This window comes from Canis lupus, chromosome 8, assembly GCF_011100685.1.
Source record: "Canis lupus familiaris isolate Mischka breed German Shepherd chromosome 8, alternate assembly UU_Cfam_GSD_1.0, whole genome shotgun sequence".
In the NCBI taxonomy this organism is placed as follows: Eukaryota; Metazoa; Chordata; class Mammalia; order Carnivora; family Canidae; genus Canis; species Canis lupus.
Genome location: NC_049229.1, coordinates 31,778,716 through 31,785,226, shown reverse-complemented (window position 1 = coordinate 31,785,226; position 6,511 = coordinate 31,778,716).

Genomic DNA, 6,511 nt, shown 5'->3' with positions numbered 1-6,511 from the left:
CCATAGGGCTCTCCATCAAAGGGAAGAATGGAGAGGGAATTTACCCATCTCTAGTCTCACTGGCCAAAATGTGGCCCATTTAATTTCCCTGAATTTCTGAGTGTCATTGAATGGCCCCGACCTCTAAGAAAACTAGGACCCCCAACACACATCTGTGGCGTGATGCTCATTCACATCCAGAGGTGTTGGAAGGAGACAGACTCTGGGCATCAGAACCACACCAGAGCCTTGCCAGAGTCAATCCCCATCACAACAGCTGAGATGAAGTAAGGAGCTGCATCTAGGAGGTAGGTGGAGGCCAAGAAAATAAGAAGGGACTCTGAGATGTGTCAGATAAAATGACATGATTTGTAGTTAAAGGAAATCATTACTCTTTGCTCCTAATTTTCAACATAACTGTCAATTCTGAACCCATCAATTGGCAAAATCTGGAGGATGTGTGAAGGCCAACAGAAAGGAATCTGAAATATGTACCTCCAGTGACCACAATGTTTCTCACAAGGAGACTCCTCTACAGTGTAATGTGAGGCAAGGAGCTCCCTACCCCTCTGCCTCTCTAAGTGACCTTGAGGAATGGAAGACATCTAATCCTTTGTTGCACCTGCTCTCTGAGACAGGCTTTCCACTTTCCATCCACAAACCTAATGTTGACCAAATTAAATCAGTTTTGGCCTATTGGACTATTGTGGGACTCCTCTCTAGTTCTTGGTTTGATGACACATATCAAGAAGCCAGAAAGAAAGAAGTATGCATGCCCTTTTACATATATTGAAGCAGGCAACATAGCATTAGGCCAAGGGTTTTAGGTTGGGCTCTAGAGTCAGCCTAATGTAAGTAGGACCACCAGTTCCCAGTTATGTAGTCTCTCTCTCTCTCTCTCTCTCTCTCTCTCTCTCTCTCTCTCTTCTTTTGTATAAAAATGGGTGTAAAATTAGAACCTCTTCAGGAGCACCTGGGTGGCTCAGTAAAGTATCTGTCTCTTGATTTCAGCTCAGGTCATGATCTCCAGGTCCTGGGATCAAGCCCCACGTTAGACACTGTGCTCAACATGGAGTCTGCTTGTTCTTCCTTTGCCCTTCTGCCAGTATGTGCGCAAGCACACTATCTCAAAGAGATAAATAAAATCTTTTTGTTAAAGATTGTATTCATTTGAGAGAGAGAGCGGGGAGGGGGAGGCAGAGGGAGAGAAAGAAGCAGACATCCCCCCCACCCCCCAAGTAGGGAGCCCAACACAGGGCTCCATCCCAGGACCCAGAGATCATGACCTGAGCCCAGGGTAGATGCTTAACCATCTGAGCCACCCAGGTACCCTATAAATAAAATCTTTTTTGTTTCAGATTTTTATTTATTTATTCATGAGAGACAGAGAGAGAGAGGCAGAGACACAGGCAGAGGGAGAAGCAGGCTCCATGCAGGGAGCCTGACGTGGGACTTGATCCAGGGTCTCCAGGACCGCGCCCTGGCCTGAAGGCGGCGCTAAACCGCTGAGCCACCTGGGCTGCCCCATAAATAAAATCCCTCTCTTCATAGAGCTGTAGTGAGGACGAAATGAGACATTCTCTGGCAACTGTCTAAACAGCACCTAGAAGTCAAGAAATATTAGCTATTATTAATAATTAAAAATTCTCTTGCCCATTATTATACTCATTTTTTGTCCTAGCTGCCAAGAAGTTGAAAGGTGAATTGTGACTGCATTTGACCTCATCATTTACAAACTTGTTTATTCATCCTGATTTCCTGCTTTATTGTATTTGCTTTGTCATATGAACGTCCTTTATAATAAGCTGCATCTTTTATCGCCATTATCCAGCTTCATCCCATGACCATTTATTCCAGATAAAGAAACTGGCAGCTGGCTTGTGTCCTGCACCCAGAACCCTTTCTAGGATAGGTGGCTGGCTGAGTACTGACCCTTCGATATTTTGTGTCTGGAAATGGCTGTACCCATTAGAAACGACGAATACCCACCATTTGCTTCAATGTGGATGGAACTGGAGGGTTTTATGCTTTGTGAAGAAAGTCAATTGGAGAAGGACAAACATTAGATGGTCTCATTCATACGGGGAATATGAAAAATAGCGAAAAGGAATTATAGGGGAAAGGAGAGAAAATGAGTGGGAAAAATCAGAGAGGGTGACAAAACTTGAAAGACTCCTAACTCTGGGAAACGAACAAGGGGTAGTGGAAGGGGAGGTGGGCCGGGTGACTGGGTGACGGGCAGTGAGGGGGGCACTTGATGGGATGAGCACTGGGTAATATGCTATATGTTGGCAAATCAAACTCCAATTTAAAAAATATACAAAAAAAAAAAAGAAAGAAACAAATGGCTGTTCCCTCCATTAAAAGGTGAGCGTGGGGAGACAGGGTCCAGCTGTCATCATCTGTAATGCCAGGGGCAGCACAGTGCTGAGGCAGAGGAACTTAAGAGTAAGTAAGTCCTTAAAAATAGACAAATCCCTCCTCAGACAGCTTCGACCCCCAAAGGCCAGCTCCCCACCCCATGACCATTCTTGAGCCATTTAGTACTGGTCAACACTCTTCAGAGGATGTAGGAGGCATCCTATTTCCTCCTCCCCAAGGGTGCTTTCTGTTTCCTACAAGGGTGAGTCTCTTGGGTAATGACAGGGAGCTCATTACTCCAAATGTAAAACTCCAAGCCTCAGAATACAAACAGAATTGCAGTTTCCATGGGGCTACTAAAGCTGAAGATTTCTACATAACTTACCTGGGTCCCCAAAAGTCTCACTCACCTGTGTGATTCCTTCACAACTACCAGAAAGTCCCCAACAGCTCAGAGCTAGTGGCTTTTCTGAGATGCAGCCTCCCAACACAGCCTTTCATACAACAGAGAGAGATTGTACAAGGTGCAGAAGAGAGGAGGATGGGAGCCAGCAGCCATGCTGATGCCCACCCTACATCCCCTGCACTCCATGCTGCCACTTCCCCCACGCCCAGGGGCTGCATGCTTTCCCTTATCCTACAGTGCACCATGCTCCAGCATCTTCTCTGCCCAGTGCTCTCATCTGACCACCCCCACCAGCCAGGAAAGTCGTTTGCGCTGCTGAAAGAAAAACTGCAGTAAATGTTCCTGCTGCTGGGGATGGGAGGGGACATCCTGCTTCTTCAGGACCCCAGATGGTCTTCTATTGTGAGCACCTTTGGGTCTCTGTATCTCCAGGACCTTTACAGTCATATCCATCATCTCAGGCCACATGGGCACAGAATGAGAATAGGGAATGAGCCCTGGAAATGTGGAAGAATCCACTGCAAAACACTCAGAGCCCTCCTGGTTCAGGAACCCCACGTGGGCCAGGAGAACTGAGCTAAAATAAAGGGTCTGGCCTCACAGTCCTGAGAAACTTTTTAATCCAGAACAAAGCAGGAAAAGAAAATTCAGGTGCAGTCCACTTTTAATAATACCCAAACAACACCTGCTCATTTGTTAAGGTCCCAGCTAAACCCAACAAAATAAGTAGAGCCATTCAAATTTCATAGCCTTGACTCAGACTGTCAGGGTATAACATTAATTTTATATCAATCATTTTCGGGATCTGAGCCCCCATTTTGCTGAAGGCAGCAAACTTAATCTTGTCAAATTTAAATCAGTGTTAACACACACCATATCTTCATCAGTCTGGACCTTTTTCAGCCCCTCCTTCTCCTTTCAGGGAGGCATAGGACCTTTGTGTACTCTCATTGCACTAAGATGGGATGCCAGGACCCCACCATGCTGCCTCAGGGCCCCCTGGCTATCCCCCTGTAACCTGCGACTTCTCCAACTCTGTGGTATTCAATCAAGGACAGGGAACACAGGTCACCCATGCTCTGGGGTCACCTAGACTTATCTGGGGTTGCTATCAACATCTTTCCTCTCACTGAAATACTCCTAACATCAAATTCAATTCATCTATTAACTCAGAAAACAAAACCAAAGCAATTTATCCAAGGCCAATAAAAAGTTTGCATTTGTCAAAAAAGACTGTCCTTATTTATTGTTTCCAGTCCTATTGTGTATGAAATCAATCTTATGCTCCTTTGGGTTTTTTGACTTTTGGAACTCAAATAACAATAACAGTAATAATAACAATAAAAATGATAATTTTTAAATAGCATTGATGTTTCTCCTCTTGGCAAGGAACTATAGGTTTCACTGCCCACAGTATAGCCCAAGGAACTAAGAGATCCATATGACCAATTTATAGAGCCTCCCTTGTTCTAGGCATCTGCCTTAGGTATTGAGCCTGAAAAAACAAAGAAAGGAAATGCTAGGTTATTTAAATAAGTTACCTTTTGGAACCCAGAGGAAGTAAAAATGTCTTACCCCAAACCAGTGCTATGCAAGCACTTGTCCAACAAAAACAGAAATGGCCTCTTCCATCAAAGGCTGCGGATCTCTCACAATTGTCTCAAAGGGAAACACCAGTTAATAACCCAAGTTGCCCTTCAAATTGCCATTTCTTGGGCAACCCTGGTGACACAGCGGTTTAGCGCCGCCTGCAGCCAGGTGTGATCCTGGAGACCCGGGATCGAGTCCCACGTCGGGCTTCCTGTATGGAGCCTGCTTCTCCCTCTGCCTGTGTCTCTGCCCCTCTCTCCCTCTGTCTCTATGAATAAATAAAATCTTAAAAAAAAAAAAAAAAAAAACACAAATTGCCATTTCTTGATGATTTTCCCTCTTCTTTGTGAGATCCTTGTAACCAAAATATAAAGCAAAGAAAATTGAAAGAGAATATCAGAAAAGGAGCAAGTAAAGATCACAGGAATATTTACCAGCCTATAAAATTGGGAGAGTTTTAAAAAAAATAGAGATTAGTTTTCTGAGACACAAATGCATAAATAATAAATGATTTTTTAAAAATTATTGATTTTAGAGGAACAGAGAGCATGAGCAGGAAGAGGGACAGAGGCAGAGAGAGAGAGAATCTCAAGGTGACTCTGGGCTAAGCATTGAGCCCAATGTGGGTGGGGTTCAATCTCATGATGCTAAGATCTCAATCTAAGCTGAAACCAAGAGATGGATACCCAACCAACTAAGCCATCCAGACGCCCCCAATAATGAATGTCATTTTATTTCATTTTATTTCTAATTTAATTTTAACTTTTCCTCTATTATATAAATTATGATTTCTAACATTGATATAGTACTATTATTGACCATACTCAAACTTCCTCAATTGTCCTAATGCTGTCCTTTAGTATCTGATTTTTCCCCAATATCTAGGGTCCAATCAAGGATCACACATTGCATTTTTTTTTTTTTAAGATTTATTTATTTGAGAGAGAGACAGGATGCATGCATGTGGTGAGGAGCAGAGGGAGAGAGAGAGAATCTCAAGCCAACTCCAGGCTAAGTGTGGAGCCTGCGTGGGGCTCGATCTCATGACCCTGAAATCACGACTTGAGCCAAAAGCTAGAGTCAGACGCTTAACCGACAGTGTCACCCAAGCACCTCCATACATTGCAGTTATTTCAAATGTCTTGTTAATTTCCTTTTCTCTGGTATATTTCCCTGATTTGGATGTTTGTTTCTTCTTGATTAGATTCAGGCTCAACACTTTTGGCAAGAATCCCATGGGGGTGGTATTGTATCTTCATGTGTCACACCAGAGGCCATGAGGTTGATTTGTCCATTATTTATGATGTTTGATCACTTAGTTAAGGTGGTGTCTGCAAGATTTTTCCATCATAAAGGTGCCTTTTTCCTTTTATAATTAGTGAGTGATATATGCTTTGAGACTGTGAGAATATCCTTCATGCAATGGCTCTATTATCTATTAGTAATTCTTACCTGAATTAATTATTATGGTCGTGGTTGAAAAATGATGGTTTTGTAATTCTGTCATTCCTCTGGATTTATTAATTGGCATTCTCCTACAAAGAAAGGCTTTTCCTTCACCCCTCTCCCTTTCATTTAGTATAAATGTAGACTGATAGATTCTTTTGTTAATGCAATGTGTTACTATCCATTACTGTCATCATTAATTTTGATACTCAGGTTATCCCAAATTTGGTTAGGGGAACCCCTTTAAACAAATTTTGTGTCCTGTTGACATATCCACTTCAGTTGTTCTTTGAACATGTAAGAGTGGTATTTAAAATGAAAGATGGGATGAGCACTGGGTGTTATACTATATGTTGGCAAATTGAATTTAAATTTTATTTTATTTTTTAAAGATTTTTTTATTTATTTATGACAGACACACACAGAGAGAGAGGCAGAGACACAGACAGAGGGAGAAGCAGGCTCCGTGCAGGGAGCCTGATGTGGGACTCGATCCCCGGTCTCCAGGATCATGGCCCCGGGCGGAAAGCAGTGCTAAACCACTGGGCCACTGGGGCTGCCCTGAATTTAAATTTTTAAAAAATGTAAAAAAGGGGCAGCCCCTGTGACGCAGTGGTTTAGTGCCGCCTGCAGCCTGGGGTGTGATCTTGGAAGCCCAGGATCGAGTCCCATGTCAGGCTCCCTGAATGGAGCCTGCTTCTCCCTCTGCCTATGTCTCTGCCTCTCTCT